Source organism: Prionailurus bengalensis, chromosome C2, assembly GCF_016509475.1.
Source record: "Prionailurus bengalensis isolate Pbe53 chromosome C2, Fcat_Pben_1.1_paternal_pri, whole genome shotgun sequence".
Lineage (NCBI taxonomy): Eukaryota > Metazoa > Chordata > Mammalia > Carnivora > Felidae > Prionailurus > Prionailurus bengalensis.
This window is the reverse complement of record NC_057350.1, coordinates 32356979-32380120: the sequence shown is the minus strand read 5'-3', so window position 1 is coordinate 32380120 and position 23142 is coordinate 32356979. Positions and strand designations below refer to the sequence as shown.

At 34.4% G+C, this 23142-nt stretch overlaps 1 protein-coding gene across 9 annotated transcripts in view; it reads left to right on the top strand.

Annotated features, from left to right (window-relative positions):
- Positions 1 to 23142, top strand: part of ROBO1 (roundabout guidance receptor 1) — a 1145602-nt gene that overhangs the window by 839211 nt on the left and 283249 nt on the right. The window lies entirely within an intron of this gene.

Sequence of the window (23142 nt, the reverse complement as noted above, 5' to 3'; positions counted from 1 at the left end):
GTAAAGGCTAATTTTCAACTTGTTAGAAGAGATCATAGTCTTTCATTTTTTTATCAAACCGTGTGTGATGGTGGGACCACTATTTTCTGTACACCTTCTGTCTTTCCAGTTTGTCTCTGTTTTGTTTCTCTTGTTTCAACCAAACATCCAATAAAAATATTGAAAAAAGGGAACAGGCTTATTTGAAGGCTTTCTGTGCTGATCCTTTAAGAGAAAGGACTGTTGTGTAAAACAAAAGATGAATTTGTCATTTTTCATAAAAATTGCCATTTTCAACTACATATTTTATCTTTAAAATGCACTTTCTCCATTATTACCTAAGGTTTTAGTTAAGTTTAAATAGGTAAAATTAAATGCATATTTTATGCCAGAACACCTTTTCCAAGGTTAGTGTTACAAAACCAGATAAGTTATAATAAAGACATTGATTCATATTATTGATTCTTCTCATCATTCACTGAGATTGTAGTAGTGTCAAAGAAACAGTTATATAGGATGAGGGCTATTGGAGTCTAAATAGCATGTCAAATGGACATGGGATAGATATGTATATTAAATATACACAGCTTTCCCATCTGGCTCTTAAGTCCCTTCTAACATTAAACTTCTCAGCAAAACTTATTGTATGCACTGAGTGAAATATTATTTGAAAAAAATATTGTAACTGTTACCTTTAAATTTGCATACATTTTCTTGTATTGTGAATGTTGGTATTAAATATTTGGTAAATTTCTATACTTAACATCAGTTTTTCAATTTTTGATCAAAGCAAGTAGTTTAATTCTTTGTGATTTTTGAAGAGATTTTTAAAATATAATATGAAACTATTTTTGGAAATTATGGAGCACAGGGTATGTTTCTCGCCTATTTATATAGACAGTGATTCATACAAAATGAATTTTTTTAATTTTAATTTTTATTTAACTTATTTTTTAAAATTTACATCCAAGTTAGTTAGCATGTAGTGCAACAAAGATTTCAGGAGTAGATTCCTTAATGCCCCTTACCCATTTAGCCCATCCCCCTCCACTACCCCTCCAGTAACCCTGTGTTTGTTCTCCATATTTGTCTCTTATGTTTTGTCCCCCTCCCTGTTTTTATATTATTTTTATTTCCCTTCCCTTATGTTCATCTGTTTTTTTCTCTTAAAGTCCTCATATGAGTGAAGTCATATTATTTTTGTCTTTCTCTGACTAATTTCACTCAGCATAATACCCTCCAGTTCCATCCATGTAGTTGCAAATGGCAAGATTTCATTCTTTTTGATTGCTGAGTAATACTCCATTGCACACACACACACACACACACACACACACACACACACACACCATATTTTCTTTATCCATTCATCCATCGATTGACATTTGAGCTCTTTCCATACTTTGGCTATTGTCAACACTGCTGCTATAAACATTGGGGTGCATGAGTCCTTCAAAACAGCATACCTCTATTCCTTGGATAAATACCTAGTAGTGCACTTGCTGGGTCATAGGGGAGTTCTATTTTTAGTTTTTTGAGGAACCTCCATACTGTTTTCCAGAGTGGCTGTACCAGTTTGCATTCCCACCAGCAGTGCAAAAGAGATCCTCTATCTCTGCATCCTTGCCAACATCTATTGTTGCCTGAGTTGTTAATGTTAGCCATTCTGACAGGTGTGAGGTGGTATCTCATTGTGGTTTTGATTTGTATTTCCCTGATGATGAGTTATGTTGAGCATTTTTTCTTGTGTTGGTTGGCCATTTTGATGTCTTCTTTGGAGAGGTGCCCATTCATGTCTTTTGCCCATTTTTTCACTGGATTATTCGTTTTTTGGGTGTTGAGTTTGGTAAGTGCTTTATAGATTTTGGATACTAACCCTTTATCTGATATGTCATTCGCAGATATCTTTTCCCATTCCGTTGGTTGCCTTTTAGTTTTGCTGATTGTTTCCTTTGCTGTGCAGAAGCTTTTTATTTTGATGAGGTCCCAATAGTTCATTTTTGCTTTTGTTTCCCTTGCCTCTGGAGATGTGTTGAGTAAGAAGTTGCTGTCACTAAGGTCAAAGAGGTTTTGCCTGCTTTCTCCTCAAAGATTTTGATGGCTTCCTGTCTTACATTTAGGTCTTTCATCCATTTTGAGTTTAATTTTGTGTATGGGGTAAGAAAGTGGTCCAGGTTCATTTTTCTGCCTGTCGTTGTCCAGTTTTCCCAGCTGAAGAGACTTTTCCACTTGCTGAAGAGACTGTCTTTATTCCATTGGATATTCTTTCCTGCTTTGTCAAAGATTAGTTGGCCATATGTTTCCGGGTCCATTTCTTTTTCTAAGAAAAAAAATAAAGTACTGTTTCTGTGCCAGTACTACACTGTCTTGATTATTAGAGCTTTGTAATATAGCTTGCAGTCCAGGATGATGATGCCTCCTGCTTTGGTTTTCTTTTTCAAGATTGCTTTGGCTATTTGGGGACTTTTCTGGTTCCATATAAATTTTAGGATTGTTTATTCTAGCTCTGTGAAGAATACTACGGTTATTGTGATAGGGATTGTATTGAATATGTAGATTGCTTTGAGTAATATTGACATTTTAATAATATTTGTTCTTCCTTTCCAGGAGCATGGAATCTTTTTCCATTTTTTTTGTGTCTTCTTCAATTTCTTTTATAAGCTTTCTATAGTTTTCAATGTATAGGTTTTTCACTTCTTTGGTTAGATTTATTCCTAGGTATTTTATGGTTTTGGGGGCAATTGTAAATGGGATCGATTCCTTGATTTCTCTTTCTGTTGCTTCATTATGGGTATATAGGAATGCAACCTATTTCTGTGCATTGATTTTATATCCTGCCACTTTGCTGAATCCATGGATCAGTTGTAGCAGTTTTTGGTAGAATCTTTTGGGTTTTCCATATAGAGTATCATGTCATCTGTGAAGAGTGAAAGTTTGGCCTCCTCCTGGCCAATTTGGATGCCTACAAAATGAAATTTAAAAGTGAATAAATAAGGGACCACCGATTTAAAAATCCTAGCCATATGGGAGATTTCATTTTCTTACTGCCATTTGTTTCCTTTGAATTGGTAGTCACTTGTCCTTATATGAGATGAAAATCACACCCTTGTCCTCATACTTTGATTACTGAATCTTAGTTCTCAATGAATGAATTGTTCTTGCCACTGAACTCCAGGCCTGGGGCAGTTAAGTTTTCTTGGTCTTTAGCCTAAGGAAATATGACCCTCTCTGGGAGTACTTCCCATCTGCACACATAAAAGGGCTCTGTCTTTAACCATTACAATAGCTTTCTGCTTTCCTTTAAGAAATATTTTGTAAATCAAGAAAGCTTCTGTGACGTGTTCTTTAATCTCTATTTGCTTGTCCCTATTCTTTTTATTTCAAAGTTTAATTAGGAATTCTAACATTTCACAAGTTGAAGGAAATAAAATGTTTGACTAATATAAGTCAGAACCCAACAATGTAAGACCAAATACACCTGCAAACATCAATCTATTATTTCCTTCAACAGTGCTGAATTTTATGACTATTTACAATGGAGGGATTATATTTGAGATTATTTTATCTTTATAGTTAATCTAAAATGAAGCAATGGTACACTTTGTACTCTTTTTATAAACTATTTTTTGCATTGTTTTACAATATTCGTTAATATTTAGTATCAAATCATACTGACCTGAGGTCCTAAGTATTGATCACTATATAAAACAGCTGCTAGTTGACCTGTTTGGCCATTTGCTCAGTTGGCTACAGCATATAATGCAAACATATAGGGCCACAACTTTGTGTGTGATTTTTACATAGCTGAAGTTAGCCCTGTACTCACTAAAAAAGAACTCAGTATCTATCTGATCATTGTCTTTCATATACTACTGGTTACATATTAAGCTAACCAGATAAATAAATACATTCGATAATGGAGCATGTTTTTTATTCCAGTTTATTCTATAGTAGAAGTGCATATTTATCTGTCTCCATTTTTTGGCTAAAGACTTTGTGAAGTAACTGATATCATTCAAAATATACATTTTATTTTTCAAATAAAGGTAACTTTTTTCAACTATAGTATGTTAAAACTCTGCTTCTTTTCATATACTATTTTCTGTCAAATACATTCAATCATGTAACATTTTTGTAAGTGATGAGAAAAGGAGGGGATTTCTAGCAAAATTTTTTATAGCAAATTATGTACGTGATCATTTTAAAGGTTAAAGTGTTGGTTTTTTTTTAATGGAAACCTATGTTTTAATTTATTGTGGCATGTAGCCTCACAACTGCCTAAGCCTTATGAAAAAAAAACCTCACTGCTTTCTGTTTACACTTGGGTGCTTTACTATTTAGCTAAAATTGATGATATTATCAAAAATATTTTCAGTTGTACAGGTCTCAAGAACAAGGAGGAGGTTTAATAAAACAGAGGCTTAGATTCTGCTTAAACACCCTGTCTTCCATGCTAATCTCCTATTTACCATGATCCATTACGAATATTTAATGGTAGGCAGCATGCAGACCAGAATTAAAGAACATATGGGTACAGTTATCCTGGTTAAAATGGCCAACGTGCCTTGTATTGTGTATGGAAGATAACAGGACAGGTGGTAATCCATCTTCACAGAGTGGAGACAGCTGGTATTTTCCGTAAGCTGAAGCAGTCTTTTTCAATGTAGTCTCACCTCGCAGCTGATATGTTGCTTATTAGTATAATTCAAAACACACATCGATGTTAAGGAGCATTCTGTTTTTCTGGCCAGTACAAAAGGTACCCTGTGGGTCAGGCATAAATGAAAACAAGCAAGCTATATATTTTAATTTTTGAAATTGAAAAATTTAAGCTTCAATTTAATTCAGTTGTGTTTTTTTTAAATGTAAAATAAAGAGTATCTCTAACTAGGCTCTCCTGTGAAATATTTTTCCTTTGAACTAGGTAAGAGAACTCTCTTCCCAGTGTTTCATATCCTCCAAAATTATGAAGTGTTCAGGGAAAAACGTTAAATTCATGCCATCAAGAGAAATTTGTGAAAAGTCTTTTTTTAAAAAGTTATTTACCTCCTATCATTTCTTATATTATTGAAAGAATTATTGGACATATATTGGAATCATAATAGTCGAATCAGTATCTGTTCAGAAATTATTGTATAACATTTTTGTTTCCTTCCTGTTACTGAGCGTAAAGAAGAAATCAAGTGTGTTGGATTCCTGGCATATTGAGAACTGTAGTTCCGTGTTGCTTACAGTCCATTTCAGATTCCAATTACCCCTTTCAGATACTGTAAAAAATTTGACAGGGCCTTCAATTGTAATGGCCATATCAATTGATTTAGTCTGTCTCAAAATTCCCCAAAGGCAAGCTCAGGTTAAAGGTCAGGTTACTGGTGCATGACTCTCGTACTCATTTTAGTAAGATCAGGATCAGAAGTTTCCAGTAGCACACTGGGCATTAGTTTAATCTCTGTGTCCAAGTATTGCACAGTCAGTATCACTAATACAGTCTCTGTCTGTAGAGGAGGTAAGAGTGTTCACAAAATAACTGAATGAAATATGATAGGAGGGTTTAGCACATACATTCAATTCTTATTTATCAAAAGTGAATGCTCTTTAATCACTCAATTTTCAGGTTAGTGAATTTTGTGTCTTGTGCTCTTATATATCAACTTAATAAAAATATATGTAACTGTGCTCTATAAAAGTAGACTTCAAAACTACAGACATAAAATCAATAGTTATTTCCCAGACACTGGATTTCAGAACGTCTCCAAGTATGGGTTTACTTATCCATTATTTCCTTTAAGTTCTTTCATGTCTGTGGTTCTGTGTTTTCTGATGGTAAATTTCTTTTATTTACATGCTTTTGCAATGGTTGGGATTATTTAGTGCACTGACAAGCTGATTGATCTCTGACCTTTCTCCCTGGGGTGTGATTTAAGTGTAGAACAGCAGTTCTCAAACTTGAGCGTGCATCAGATCATCTGGATGGCTTGTTCAAACCTGGCTTGCTGGGTTAGCAGATACTCTGATTTAGTAGGTCTGGGGTTGGGCCTGAGAATTTGCATTCTTGACAAGTTCCCAGGTGTTGCTGATGAAGCTGGTTCAGAGACCGCACATGGAGAACTTCTGCTCTATAAAATACTTTGTAAATGTTGCCTTCAGCCTGTTTCAGTTAGTTGACACCTTTCAAAATACGGTCTCAACTGTAATGAAGAAATTACCCACAGGAATACCTAGAATATTTGCCATAGCATCTGACCAAACCATTGTAAAAACATTTGCTTGGTTGACTTGGGAGGGGCACTTATGGAAACTACCAGTATTTCCTCCCACCTGTCATTTCTCTCTTCTCCCCATTTCTGTGTGTCCTAATCCTCTTCTTTCACACTGGAGTTTTCTTCAAGATTTCCTTAATGTTTGACTCTTATCAGCTATCTTATGAATTAGGTAACGGCATTTCCTATTCTCATTGATCTCTTCTAGGAGTTGAATAGGCTTTGGTATTGGTGGGATTGGAAAGAGCGAAACGTTCTCCTGCTTCCTTGGGATAAATGCTACAAAAGTGCCATTCCTTAGGTGAATGTAGGTCTGATTTGAAGTGATCCCTTACTGAGGAGTAAAAAGAAAGCTTAACACATACACACACACACACAGACATTTTCATGTATAATGCATATACACTATACATATGTGACATTTTTGAAATATATAAAATGACTTGAAATTTCAATTTAATGAAGACTTTATTTTATAGGACTATGAACAATCCTTTGTAAACATAAACACACCATTCATCAACTGTCTAATACATTAAAGATCATTTACTTTTATGTGCAAAGTACTATTCCTCATTTGTTCTCTCATTCAAAATAAAAAAGTCCTTAAATATTAAGTAATATAATAGTAAGGCTCAGGAGTATTTAGATACTCATATTTTCTCTTCCTCATGTCTTTATGAAACAATACTGTGGATGTCTAACTTTACTTAAATTTTGGAGAGTCTCAGGGTCATATAATCTTATTTTATTGTGGTATCGTCAGCTTTTATAGTTGAAAGTATAGTATACCTAATGATTAAGCAGCAATGATTATTGATAGCTATCAAAACTACTGTAAAAATTATTTTAATTGCATAATGCCTGATATTAACATTAAGTAGCTATTTACCAAAATACACTGATGGTCTAAGAATATGACTAGGTTTTTCTCTTGGAATTGCTCTTTTATCCTTGGAAGATCATTGAGGAAAATATCAAATGAATACCTTCTTTCAAGAAAAAAAAAGGAAATAAGAATAGCAATTTGTTAATGTTCAGTTTGAGGACTTATTGAATTTATTAGTAGACCAGAATATTGACAACAACAAATAAATTTTTTGCTGCCAGGAAATCAAACTATGAGTTTTCTTGGTGAACATGTAATTAGAGAAGAGATGTCTGTTAGTCTTAAGACACTTCATTGGGTTTAATATATGTACCTCTTACCTCCTAGAGGAATAACTTTTGTGTTGGCTACTCTTGGGCAAAACTCTCCTCTTTTTAATAGCATGGAACTTACATTGGCTACATTTTGCTTTGTGAACCAAGTAAATAGATACTTCTAAACAGCATGAAACTTATAACTCAATCCTTTGTGTGAACAGGAAAATGATTGTATTTTACATATATGATAATTTTCAGTTTGATTTTTTGAACAATTTCAAAGTTAATGTGAATGTAGTTTTTTGTTTGTTTATTTAATGAAGAATGTCATCTATAATTCTAGTATATATGGGGCTAACTAGAAATTAACTTCACAGGGCATTAGTAAACTGTAGGTAGAGATACTCATGCTAAACACGTTTCCTGTCCTGAAATGGACACCATTTATAAGGTGTCTCACCATTTATAAGGTGTCTCACCATTATAAGGAGAAGCATAGATCTTTCTGCATTACCACCTATATCCCTGTAATTTAAAAAGTTTTTATAATTAAAATAAATCTTTAAATTGTTTTAAGCTTCATGTTTATATTTTTGGGTTTTAGCACTCATTTTTGGTAAAATTCTAAGATTGCTTTTTAGAGTAGGGTATGGAATGCATCTTACATTTTTATTGTATCTATGTTGAAGGGCTGACCAAAAAAGTCTGTTGGAAGGATTTTAGCAAGCTCTAGAGTGTACTTTAATGTTCAGTACAGCTCGTGCGTGCTTTTCATCTGTGGAAGAGAAACTGTCCTCACCATTGCAGCAGTAGGCACTTTCAATGCCCCTAGCCCCTTGGTACAGTGAAGCTTAAGGTTAACTAATGGCATAAGGGAGGCAAGAATGTCTGACTTTCCGAAGGGGAGAGATTTGCACAGCATGTGATTCTAATGAGCTCAGACAGCGGTCAAGAAAAAAAGAACCACAATTAGTACCAAATAGTGTAGTTTTTCTACTCATGACCAGCATTTAATATATTCATTTTAAATGGCAACTCAATTATTGGTAAACTCCATTATATATGTAGTCATCACTTACAAGCTCTGTGTTTTGCAAAATTGCATATTTACCACACAGCACAAGTCTCTGATGACACTGATGTTTAGCAATTACCTTACTTTCAGAACTGAACCCTCTGATCACCAGATATAGTAGGAAATAGCTAGTTTTCTTGATGGTAAGTTATGTTGGTAAAAGTCAAATTTTCATTAGAATTACATACACATAAATTGAATACGGGACCATTCTGAATTTGATAATGGTTGCAGCATGGCATGATTATTTATTATTATTATTTTTTTGCAGCATGGCATGATAAAGAGCAATGATAGAAATTAATTTTTACTGAATATTCATTAAGTTACAGATATTTTCACTGCTGTACTCTTTCGTTAATGCAAACTAGCTAAAGTTAGTGGTCTCAAAGTTTTAAGAAAAATGTTTTAAATTATTTCAGTTTTTAAAATAAAATTTGCTATTTTAGAATCTCTTGTTCCATTTTATCCTCACTATATTCTCATTGAAGTCACATAAATTCATAAAGTCACTTTTGTATGCATCTTTTTTTATGAAACAAAGTCAAAATGCTTAGAAATTTTAATTTTTATTGTATTTAAGTGACAGGAATTGCTTACTTTTTTTAAAAAAAAAAGCTCTTACTATTACAATTTAAAAATTAGGCTTCTTTCTTTTTCAATATTTTCTATTACCTACTTCCCACCCACCCACCCCCATACCCAGGTCATAAAATAAAAGCCCTGAGCTGAGACCTGATATTATTTTCTACCAATCATGGACTTTTAACTATCAAACGTGTCATGAACAGACTGCAGAAATGAAGGAATAAAAGAGAATAACATGAATTTTATCAGACTGTTCTTCACAAGTGCAGATTTGTTTTCTTCTATTTTTTTCCTACTCTGTGTGAATTGCTGTCCCTTGTATGTAAATGTGACTAGGACCACCACCTATGGTTATGTAGTTTGTTTACAGTGAAAGATCAGTCTGGCCTGGGGAGCAATAGAGGCTCTCCAATGGACTCCCTACTACTCTCTAAGCCCAGTTTGTAAGGCTGGGTCCTCAGGAGGGCCTCTTTTTTAATCTGTACAAATCTACTGCTATGGAGTAACTAAAGTCTTGAATCTTTTTATAAGGTTCTTTGTACAGTTGCTACATCTTTCTTTGTCACTGTGCTAAATCCATTCATTCATACTTTCTTCAGAGTTTTGTTTTGTTCGTAGCTGATTCTCAAAGTTTGGTCCAGAGATCTGCTTAGGGAGTCCCCGATGTCAAAATCATGCATAGTAAAAGATTCATTCAAAGGTCAAGACAAAACAATATATTTTAATTTAATAGATTATAAAAAGTTCCTTGGTGTATCTTCAGATTCTACATTGCCACTAACACTTAAGGGAACCACTCCACGTTGACACGTGGTGCAGTATGAAAGCAGAACAGCCGCAATTGTTTAAAAAGGGTATTGAGATCCCTTTTCTACCTTGATGTCTTTGTGAGGCTTAATTTTCTTCATGTGTTTCAACAAAATAATGTATTGCAACAGACCGCATGCAGAAGCAGATAGAAGAATCCAGCTGTCTACTCATTAAACTAGACATTTAAAAAAAAACCTGTAAAAATGTAAAACAGTGCTGTTCTCTTCACTGTATTTGTCTGGGAGAATATAGTTTTCTTGGAAATGTTATTTATGTTTACATTTAACAAGGTTATCTTTATTTTCAAGTAAGTTAGTAAGTATTTAAAATTTTTCTCCATTTGAGTTTCTAACATAAATGCATCAATGGATGAAATTCCCATAAATAACAACACTTTGGGGTCCTCAATAATTTTTAAGAGTACAAAAGGCTCCTGACACCAGATCATTTGAGAACAGCTGCTTTAAGATATGAGAATGTCTAACGTTCCTTTGTTAGCAATAATAGTGATGTTCCAAGTATTGGACTGAATGTGCACATACACATTTGGTGCAGGAGAATTGCTTATCTTAGGAAAAAGAAGTTCAACCCTCCTGTTTTTCAAGGATCACTTCAGTTTTCACATTTGATTCATCTTGAGCCAGCCTACAGGTGCAGATGTGTTGACTCAACTCAGCAAACATGGAGAGAAGCTGATCATAAAGGCCAAGTCCGTTGCTGTCAGGATGGTTTTAATTAACAGTAAGACACTATTGGTCCCATTTTGTGTGCACTTCAAAATGTTAGTTGTCCATTGAGATGGCTCACAGATGAGGCACTACTTGAGTGTAGCTGAAATGCAGCTGTGACATATGCTTTTTAAAGAAGCCAGGAGAGAGGGTTCGGGGCAAGCGATTCTGTGTGAATTAGGAACTCTTTTATGAGCGATGTTGGACAGCTGGTCTGTTCATAATGATTGTCAGAGAAAACCTAATATGGCAGGAAGGACCTCAGGATTCAAGAATAAGAATGTCTTGTTAGTGTGACCTAAGTAATATATATCTAAAACAGAACAGAGGAACAAACAAAAAACAGAACCAAAACAAAGCAAAAAGCCTCCCTTCCACATTTATACAACTTTTGCACTTTGATTAGACTTACGTTGACTTGTTCAAGAATCATACCTAGTCTTGACAGTTATGCAGTTAGCTGTAGAAGGCAATCTATCATAGTGGTGAAAGCTCTGAAGTCAGTCAGACATACTCAAATCCTAATCCTGACTCCAACCCTTACTGTGTGTGAGTGTTGGCAAGTTGTCTTAATTCACCAGGGCTCAGTCTCTTCGTCTAAAAATGAGTAATAGTACTTCTCTTGAAGATTTATGTGAGTATTAAAACACAGTTAAGTGTGAAATATAGTACCTTTTCTGTAGTGAGTGCATCTGTGCGTGTTCTCTCTCTCTGTTCTTCCCACTCGTCCTGCCCCAGGTATTACTCACTCAGCTATCAATTTGTTTAGGGCTAGCTAGCAACGACAGAGTTTGAATGTTTGAGATCTCTTTTTCTCTCTCGCTCATCCCCTCCTACCCTGCCCTGTATAAATATCCCAGTGTTGCCTTAGATTCCAGAGGTATAGCATATGAAGGCAGAAACAAAAGCGTTCATGTAGTGGCTACCCAGTCATTTTCAGGGGAAGTAAAAATAGCCCCTTAGGGCTCCGTAGATAGAAGTATTGACGTCGTTAGGTTAATTAATAATTAGTGACAAAGCATAATCTCTCATACTTTGATAATTTTAGTTTAAACAGAAACTTGGGTTCATCCTGCATCATCCTTATGCTTTAATTGATTTTAAATGTGGCAGAAGCAACTTAGAGAAATATACAGAAATAAGACCCCAGTGATTCCTCAGTTGAAAAGAATGGGGTTGGGTTTCCTTGAAAGCAAATTTGAGATACAGTTACTGTTATGATAAGGGATCATTTATATTAGTTTATTAATTGAAAGAATGAATTGGTGAACTAATAGAGATGACATTTACATAAAATAGAAATTCTTCTATTAATTGTTATGGTCCACTGTTTTGCTGGATTCTGGTAAGAGGGCAGCAGGAAGACGTGTCCATGAGTCTGTGTTTGTGTCAATATGTGTGCACACAGGACCGTACTACTTAAGTTCTCTTGGATGGTTTTCATTTTCCCGCTTGCTCCAACATTTACTAAGAGCATGTCATTCCTAGTTACTTTGGGAGCTTATTTATCCAGCTCCAATTCCTTATGGATATAAATAAAATTTGGGGAAAGGATAAGGATGAGTTATTGATGTTTGGGGACTTTTGTTTGCTTGTTTTTTTTTTGCCCCAGTTACAACTTTGCCAGGGATAGAGTCTTAGAAGCTAGAAGAAAAATTGAAGTTTGGTCTTAGTGTAGTAAGTTGCTTGATATCCTTGCTATGAGGAATACTTAAAACAGATTAATGTCATAGTGCATAAAAGTTTGTTAAATGGTTTATATGTTCTGTTCAGTATTGATACTTAATTAATAATATCAGCACTTGAGAATGTTTAGAAAGTGAAGTTAAACCTCCTGAACAGATTTATAGTCATTAGGAATGAGATATATATGTATATATGTGTGTGTATATAATGTATATATACACTAATAATAATTATAGTCCTCTAACCAATATAATTATATTCACATCACCTTATATTATTGAGTACTCTGTGTCAGGCCCTGTTATAAGTGCTTCATATGGGATCACCATTATTTCCTAAACAATCCTCTGAGGTAAATAAAATTGCTTCCGTGTTATAGATGAGGTGTAAGTACCCTCAGCATGATTGTTAACTTAGCCACAAATCACATAATTGGTAAATGACAGAACCCGAATTTCAACAAAGACAGTCTAGCCTCTTCTCTCCTATTTAATTATTTTATTATATGGTCTAAGATAACCAAGTGTCATGGCAAGACAGACTTCTAACCTTTTGTTTTTTTTTAAATTGCCTCATTTTAAGAAATATATATTTGCTTATTTTGCACTTTTTTTTTTTTTAAGTGGAAGCTCACACAAGTGTGGTGTCAGATTTTTCTCCTTCTCTCAGATGTTTTATATGAAATATCCCTTTGAAGTTAAGCTGGAAGGCAGGTGTTGGGGATGGGGTGTTGCGGGACAAAACTTCCAAAAGTAAAATAGACATTTGGAGAACGTATTTGTTTAGTAGCTAACACTTTCTGTTGGCTAAATTGAAAAACCATAATATTTATCGTTATGATGAGTGTGGGATTTGAAGTTATAAAAGAGAATTCAAAAGAATGTACTTCAATGAAGATTATGTTAATATAAAGTGACACATTCATTATATTAATGATTTTTACTTGTTTATTTGTATATAATGTGTTCTGTTTCTGTTTGCCCCATCCCTTTCTGGTGAGAGGAATTATTGAACCCTGTATATATAAATGAGCAATTTTCAAAATCATTTTATACTTGACCATAATTACATTTTCTTTTTTTCTTTTAGTTTTTTTTAATGTTTATTTATTTTTGAGAGAGAGAGAGAAAGAGACAGAAACACCACAAGCGGGGAAGGGGCAGAGAGAAAGAGAGACACAGAACGTGAAGCAGGCTCCAGGCTCTGAGCTGTCAGCATAGAGCCCAACGCGGGGCTCAAACTCATGAACTGTGAGATCATGACCTGAGCTGAAGTCGGACTGTTCACCGACTGAGTCACCCAGGCACCCCAAATAATTACATTTTTTTGTGCCTGGGAAGTTTTTAAAAAGAAAATTAACTATAGGAAAAATAAACTCTATAGCTTGGAGTTTGGAGACTGTATGAGAAAATGTGTCTGTACCAATATATCTATAGATAGGTAGATAGATAGATAGATAGATAGATAGATAGATAGATAGATAGAGTTTATATTTTTCCCTTTGATAGAAATTTTATATTATTTGCCTTCTTAAGTAAACACAAAATGAAAATTTTATCACATAAAAAGTTATTATTTGTGTCCTGAAGCCAGCAAAGGATAAAGCAAAAGAAATCAGTTTAGATTTTAGAAATCCTTATCACTTAATATTTGCAAAATCAGAAAGGAATTTATTTTCTATGAAGATAGTATTGTGGTTAAGAGAATTCTTTCACTCTAGGGTCTCCTGGGTGGCTCAGTCAGTTAAGCGTCCTACATCAGCTCTGGTCATGATCTCACAGTTCGTGGTTCGAACCGGCATTGGGCCCTGTCCTGACAGCTCAGAGTCTGGAGCCTGCTTCGGATTCTGTGTCTCCCTCTTTCTCTGCCCCTCCTCCGCTCATGCTCTGTCTCCTTCTCAAAAATAAACATTAAAAATTAAAAAAAAAAAGAATTCTTTCACCTAAAATAGAGCTTAAAATTCTTTGATTTCAAATATTATTTGCATGTTTAATATAGCTCCACTTCACCATGTTTGATGCATTTTATCTCACTTATTTAAGGCTTTTTATAAAATTATAACTATTTATTTCATTGAGCATAGAAAATATTTGACCCTTATAATAGCTTTGAAAGTCATCAAAGATGCCAGAATATCAAGTGGTCATGGATTAGTAGGACTAAGTGATTGCTTGAGTTCTATTGCTTTCTAGGCTGGTATTTATCAAGGATTCTAGAATGTAGATGGACTTAAGAGTCTATATATAAGAAAATAAGCTGTAATTTTTTGGAGAGAACTATAAAGGGCACTTATATTTCATCAAACCAATTTTTCTCTCCCCCTAGCAGTAAATGACAGAAAGAAAACAATGGAAAAAGTGGCCACTGTAATGGAAAGATGGGCAATCACAAATGTTATTAGTGTAGACATTTGATGGGGTCTAATCTACCTATGGAATACTGTATTCTGTCAGGAAAAGAGAGCTAATGCATCTTCTAAATATCAAAAGACAGGAGCCAATTTATGCCTGTCAGGCCTCACTTTTCACAGATTTAAATCATTCCTGCTAGAGAAAGATACATTACTCTATTGTAGTCAAATTTCTCTCTTGATTTTAGTCAAAAATAATTTTAAAAGCTTTCTGACAATTTCAAAGAGCATTTTAAAATAAATGGCATTATTAAAAAAAATCCCTACTGGATACCAGAAATTATCTATAATTAGTAGTAAGTTTAATATTTTACATTGCTTCTCTTTTATATTTACTATATTTTAAAGTAAAATTTCTTCAAGGCGTATTCCCATCCATTATTTTTTTTCTTTGTAAATGTCGAAGAGTTGTATAAAACTTTCACTGTCTTTGAGTGAACTTTACATTATTATTTTTGTTGGCTGAATGAAAGTAAGTCCCTGATGATATTCCATTGGTTAATTAACTTCCTAATATTTTCAGGTGTGGCATCTGCTGTGTTCTTGATTGTCATGGCATAATGAAATTGTGGGCTGGAAGACATGAATGTGGGTATCTCCCCTACCCATTATATTTTTTATGCAAGCAATATATCCTAGTTACTTCAGGTCAGCATGACATTGTGTGCAAAATTGCATACTGCATTGGACCAGATGAGACATTGCCATACATTGCTCATGAGGATGCAAATTGCCACTTATCTGAAAAGATTCTCACAATAAATGAACAAGCAATTTCTCTCTCTGTAGTGAGGCTGTTAATGTCTCCATGGGTGGATAATGAGAAAGAGACAGATGAGATGAATAAAGGTGTTACATTTCGTTTACTGTTCTTTTTCTTTTTTGTAAATTCTCCTATAAAATTAATACTTTATATAAAAGGATTTGTTTCCAATTTCTTTTTGTTTTCATTCCAGACCATGACATTTATTTTGGAGAAAGGGCTAATATTTTTATTTTATATTGGAAATTGGTTAACATACTCTGTAACTCAAATACTATTTTTGGGGTGTTTAAAGATAATATAAAAAAGCATTTTAGAAACATTTTGTTTTTAAACACACACACATCGTAGAAAACGTGTGAATGCTTAAGCATTTGCCTAAATGCACTCATTTTTAAAGAAAACATGTAGGCAAAGATAAAAGAGATAGAAACTCTCATCCCTGAAAAAATTTTTAGGGCCTATTTAAAAATATTTAACAAGGTTTAATTTTAAAATACCAATGCATATATTAATACATTTTTTAAATTTGGCAGCCAACATTTTTATTGAGAACATCATGTAAGTTCTTGTATCAGATCTACCATTCAAGAACTTAAAAGTTTATGTTCTTAGCCTACTACAGTATTCTGAATGTTTAATGCAATAACTTGAGACCCATGAATCTATACATTTATTTTTTTGGCAATTAAATATTTAGAAATCACTTTCTTATTCACATCCTGTTTATATAGACATTGAAGAATAATAAGAATTATGAAATAATCTCAAATGTATGAAGAATTTTATTGGTGAACCAAATTAAATATTAATTTAACAACTACTTGTTAATATGTTGGTATTGATTCTATCTTAGAGAAGTGCAGTTATGTGTAACTGAACTTTCTGTTTTCTTGTGGTCAGGCCTTAAATTACCATGTCTTCTGGTTTCAGTGTTTTTCCTGGGGCACAGATCATATTTCTTACTGCCAAAGCCCAGAAATAATAGCCTCACACATCCAAAGTCCCAGAGGTTTTCCTGCCAGGTACCCGGAGAGCAATTGCAGGGCTCCAGACTGGGTTCAAGAACAAGAAATTCTAACGATGCTGTTGAAAGCAATTTCATTTCATAACACAATTCATAATTATCTGCATTTATCTCATTGTCTAAATTTCAACTGCTAACCTATCATATTGACTAGTCCATAGAAGCTCTCTTTATCCTATAGGATGTGTGCTTTTCAAACTGATGTTATCTTTAAGGAAGCAATCACTGTAATAAATAGGCAAGAAAAGAAATGGCTATTAAAAATCTTTAAATATTTGCTACATTTGCATTTCCTTTACCATCTAAATGAGAGTATAATGTTTAATAGGACCTTCTGAATGTAAATTCTTTATTTTTAAAGTGTGTTTCTTTTTGTCATTCCTTATAGCAGTGCCATATTTACAGTTGTTTAAAAATTCGTGCTCAATGGAAACCAATTTGACAATAAATTTCATATATTGAAAAAAAATTAAAAAAAAATAAAAATTCGTGTTCAGAGAGTAAACATCCTTATTTTCCCTGGTTCCTAGGTATTATCTAATACAAAGACAGGGGTATATTAACCCAAGCTAGATGACTTACCTGTAGTGTGACATAACCCTGCATCCTTCTATTTAATATTGAATTGCAGAGGAATAACTGTCTACCATGGTTATAAAACATATTAGCATTTAATAATAATCACTTTTGTAAGTTGCTTAATAATTAGCTTATGATAGTTTGTTTCCTTTGCAATGAAAGGCATCTACAATTTTAATGGCTCTCAGGTATAGGAAGTCATATAGCATGGCATTTTTATATGAGCTGGATTTCCATCTTCAGGCAATGTAATCACCTATTTAATTTGTCCCTCCCCCTCTAATTGCTTTGTTTTTTAAAAAGAAAAAAAAAGTGTAGTACATTTATTCTGTGATAAGTATAGATCAGAAGGATACTTAATATTTTTAAATTGAGCCGGTTAATGACTCCAGAATTGGGTGAACACTGGGGTACCAGCCCTGGCACAGGACATTGGTAATGAATTGGATAAAAGTGGGAGGAAGGAACAAATGCACGGACTTGTGGACGATGCCTGGGTCTTTTGGGCATGCTCCATTCTTGGTGACTCTGGGCTTCTTAGTCTGTTTCTCTCTGCCAATAGTCAGACTGTGCCCATTTCAGGCTTTTTTTTTTTCCATTTACAAAGTAACTGAAAACAGGCATGACATTTATCAAAAAAGAGAAATCACTTTTGGGATATAAATATATATACATGTCTATGTTTCTGTAGACACAGATATGTAACGCAGTACAAAATAAGCACTATATGTTTTGATTTGATTTGTGTTTTTTGCTTTACTAACTGTAATATGTCACATGTGAGTTTTACCATTCACTATTGTAAGTTGTAGATTAACAGGCATTTTGTATATCCAAGTCAAAAATCGGAAAGCCACCTCATTATATCTTTTTGTTCCCAGTCAAGAATGAGGATCCATCAGTGATGCACTATTTTTTTTTTTAAGATTTTAGTTTTACGTAACCAACCTGGGGCTCAAACTCACAACCCTGAGACCAAGAGTGTAGCTCTACTGACTCAGCTAGCCAGGCATCCTGTTGCACTACTGTTTACATTTTGGCTATGGCTGTAATGTTTTCTTCTTGTTTCTTATGCGGAATTATGAATTAAAAATTCTATTGAAAAGGAATGATATAAATGTTGATTCATTTTACACATCTATTTAAAAAGGTATTTGGTTTAAATAAATATTATAGTGCACTATAATCAATATAAAAATAATGCAATGATTCCTCTTTAAAAACACATTCATGGTAAACCAGGCTACTTTCAAAATAATATGAGTGCACCACACAGATTCTCACTCAAAAGTATCTCCTTAATTTAAGAAAACATTAAAAAATTTTCTATAAAGTGAACCTATAAAAAATAATAAACCAAAAGACAAGTATGCTAACTACTTGGGATATACAAAGATACTTAAGGGCTATTCCCAATCCTGTCTTTTAAACATGGTACCTGCCTGGAAATTGCTTTTGATACATTTATGGTTCCCAGACATGTCTGCACACTGGAATCACCTGGGGGCCTTCTAAAAATACTGATGTTTATGTCCATCCCCCTGTCCCTCAAGACTGTGGATTAATTGGGTCGAGATGTGGCCTGGGCTTTGGAATTTTTAAAAGATCCCAGGTGATTGTATTGTGCATCAAAGTTTTGGTATCCCTAGTCTAGACCTTTGAAGTACATACAGAGTAATAAGGGTAAGATACTCATCATTTTCACAACTACACCAAATTATTTCCTTATATAAATAAACCTTATTGATGGATAGTAGAACCTCTGATGTGTATGTGGGAGTGTATGTGCACACATGTGCATTCACATGCACAAATGATAGGAGTACATCATACTTTTTCTCACCTTTACTGTTCTGACTGCATCCAATTGTGAACCAAGAATTGTTTGTATGTAGGCAGATTCGTTCATTGTTTGGATTGGTGGTATACTTAGTGGCTAATTCAAGCACTAGAAGTTCCTTCACATTTTTCCTTTATGAGTGCAAGATGGGTAAAAATAAGAACTTGACCATGAATGCATTTTTTAAAGGTTTGATGGAATGATTACATCAATCAGTATTTTAAAATTTCAACAAATGGAAGCATTTATTGGGTACTTACCAAAACAACCCTGTCCTTTAGTACTGTTACCCCATTTTATAGCTTAGGAAACTAAAGCAACAAAAGGAGAATGTAATCCTCTTTGGGTACCTTCTTTTATTTCAATCAAGTTAAAATTCCTGCTGCAATCAACATACCTATTTGAATAATTTTCCTTGTTTTAATAGGGAGAGCAACTCTCTGAGTATTATGAATCTTGACAGCCCAGAACATAATTGGCCAAAAGCAGCTGTTTCTTATAGTCTTAACTCTCTGAAGGTTTTGATGTCTTGAGCAGTTAAGATATGTGAATGGTGATGAATAATTACTTTTATCTAACAGGACTAATTAAACATGCATTCTTCCCATCTTTGAAATTTTGAGTATTGCTCCTGAATGTATGACAAAAGTACGCGCCTTATTTTCTAAGAGAACCCAGTCCTGAAAAATTCAGTCCTGTTGCCAAATAGGTCATGTGAAACACATCAAATGCTGTACCCAGATTTTTGTTTTAAAATATTTGATTGTTGCTTCTAAAAATGGCTTTTGGTTCAAAAGAAATTATATTGAGAATTAAGATGACTACCACGACATAAGTAAGTTGAAACTTACTTGATCGATGCCAAATCCTGCCAGAGCACAGATGACTTTTCACCCAAGGAAAACGTTGTATTTTAATGGATATACTCAAGGTTCTGGTCATTTGGCTCAATGAGAATATTCACTTAGTACAACATGACTTATTTTTAAATTTATACTTCATTTTATACTTTATAATGTGAATCACCTAATAAGACAGTCACCTAATGAAATCACCTAATCACCTAATGAAAGCATTTTAAAATATATCCTATAAACAAGAATTCAATTTAAAAGCTTAAACCATTGTGAAAAACAAAGACACCCTTTTTCATTGGTTATAACCCTCCCCATCTTGGAAATCCCCCCTCCCCTTCTCTTTCTTTTCCAATTTTCAAGTCTCAGCATTTCCCTAATTCTGCTGATCAAAATAATACATGTGGCCTTCAATGAAGAAAAGCATGAATGTTTATAACCATAATTGTCAGCAGCACTGTTTTTCTGACTGCTGAAGGGAACTGATTTGTGTCTGCATTAGCACCCCTCACCCTTCAAACCATTTCTCTCCTGCCCCCCTCCGCTGGCAGCTTCCAAACTACCAACTTGTTTCCTGTCAAAGGCATGTTCGGCTCTGTAATAAATCACTGATGAACAGCCAACTCTCTATTTTGGAGGTGCAGCCTCTGAACATTGATTAATGTGATTCGTCAAGAATGGAACAATGGCCTGCGTGCATATGCACAAAAAAAGCCCATCCAATGCAATAGATAGCTTTGTTCCATGGGCTCCAGCCTCCCTCCTTACAGTGTTCTCTTTCTGGGCTGAGCCTGAACCAGCTAATTGATTAGCAGAACCTTTAGGCTGCCTGAGGTGTGCCTAAAACAGGGGTGTAATCAGAAGTTTAAAAAAACTCTGTTCTTGCCTTTGGGGGTTTCTGCAGGCACATATGGCAGCCACAATAGACAGAACAGCAAGGCTTCTTATTTTGGGGAATTTTGGCGAATTTTAGGAGCAATTCACTTCTGCTATATTATTCTTTTGCTTTAACCTAAGCGGTGGTTCTCATGTAATTGACAGGCATTTTTAAGAAAAACTTCATTTTAAATTCCTCTCTCTTCTTCATGTCCTCTGTGTTATCTTTTATTTTTATTGATGTGCTGGAAAAGCCATTTTCTATGTTAACAGTTATTCATAAATACTAACATCTATGGACAGTTAAAAATAACAGTCACAAAAGTTTGATCACAAAAAGCAGCTCAATTTATCCTTTGTTTAATATCTAAAGAATTCTTATAATTTACCAGAAGAGTGAACAGGTATTACATAAACGTGGATGAGAATTAGGTAATGTTGTTTTCAGTATTGTTTATTTTAAAAACATAAATCATTGAGTGTTTTTTCATTTATTTAACATTTCTTAATAGCCAAAGTATATATAATAGTAATAATAATAGCACTTTAATCGCTATTTTTACATTTTTCATAGCTTTGAATTTTTGTGGTTGTCAGATTATCTTGAAAATGAATGGCGTGTTGGCTGAGGGAAATACTAATGTAGGTTCTGCTGTGATCTGTTTTCTTTCACAGTTAGAATCATATATTCTTTTAATTTGACCTTAGAATTTTATAGGTAAATGAATGGTTCTTTTATAGACAAAGTAATTGAGATTCAGTTAAGTGTTGAAAAGATAAAACATTTCTGTCGAAACTTTATCTGTGAGTATTCAGAAATCTTACTAGAAATGTTATAGGAGAGAGCTGCCTGGGTGGCTCAGTAGGTTAAGAGTCCAACTTCAACTCAGGTCATGATCTCTTGGTTCATAAGTTCGAGCCCCGCATCAGGCTCTGTGTTGACAACTCAGAGCCTGGAGCCTGTTTAGGGTTCTGTGTCTCTCTCTCTCTCTGCCCCTCCCTTGCTCACACTCTGACTCTCTCTCTCAAAAATAAATAAACATTAAAAAAAATTAAAAAAAACACAAATTAAATAAAAAAGAAAAGAAATATTATAGGAGATGATATTCTCTCCATTTTAAGAATAGGAAAGCAAGTATCCCAAAGTTCAAAATTGGTGAGTAGTAAAGAAAAGAGCAAAAGCCCTTTTGTGGTCTTTCATGTACTAATTCATGATCTATAGGCTTCTCTCCTCTCAAAAGAGAGAACTTTCTAATACCAGATCCTGGAGGAAAATCTGTCATAAAGTACTATTTTAGAGAAGTCAGTCATTGTACTGTACAAAAGAGTTTACTTGCATGAAACGGAAAAAAAAACGTAATTTTTCATTTACATAGAAGAGATTTTTTTCACAAAGTATACTACATTATTTCAACTTTGAAATTATTTTCTCATTAAAGCTCATGGCAGTTAATTCTTGCACTTGCTCAACAAATAATAATGTTCATACATGAGGCATGGGAGTAATGTTAATAAGCAGACTATACATGAGACCCAGCAGTGATTCTAGGACAAATGCATTCAGAATTTTAACTTGAGATGTAAGGACATATCTCCCAGAGAGCTGTGCTTACCAACAGTGTGAGTGGCGGTGGACAGGAGCAGGTGGGAGAAGGGATAGATGTCACAGGTATTCCTTGCTCATGCTAGAATGAGATTCCCTTTACATGGAATTCAGGGGACTATGGTGCGGGGAGAAACAGAGGGCAATGGTCATTGACCTGATGGAACATAGGACTGGGGCCACCTTCGCTTTCTGAGAGTGGAGTAGGAAGAAGAATTCCATGAGCCAAGTAGTTGATTTTATATGAGGGCTATAAGAAAACTCTGAGACCAGTGTAAATTAGAATGAGACTACATTAACTAGAATGGCCAGAGATAAATGGTCTACTTAAACATAAAAATTAAGGGAACTAAACTTTTCAGAAACATGAACTAAGCACTTTCTCTACTGATCCACTCACTGCAAATATTACAGCCTTTTAACTCAATTGATTTAAAGTGAGACCTTTTAGTCTTTCACTTTGGCATTCAGAATAATAGTGATGATGATGATGATGATTGTCACTCAAAATAACCAAGATGATGATGATGGTGATGACACTTTTATTGAGCAATTACTATTACCAGTCCCTGTGCTTAACACTTTATATAGATTCCTACAATGGGGCGCCTGGGTGGCTCAGTTGGTTAAGCAATCGCCTTCTGCTCAGGTCATGATCTTAGGGCTCGTGAGGTCAAGCCCCACGTTGGGCTCTGTGCTGACAGTTCAGAGCCTGGAGTCTGCTTTGGATTCTGTCTCCAGCTCTCTCTGCCCCTCCCCCATTCATGCACTGTTTCTCTCTCAAATATAAATAACACATTAAAAATTATATATAGATTCCTACAGTAACTCCACTTAATACAATGCAGCATATATCATTCCCATTTTAGACGAGGCTTAGAGAGATAACTGAACTTGCCCAAGTTGATTATGTGTCCA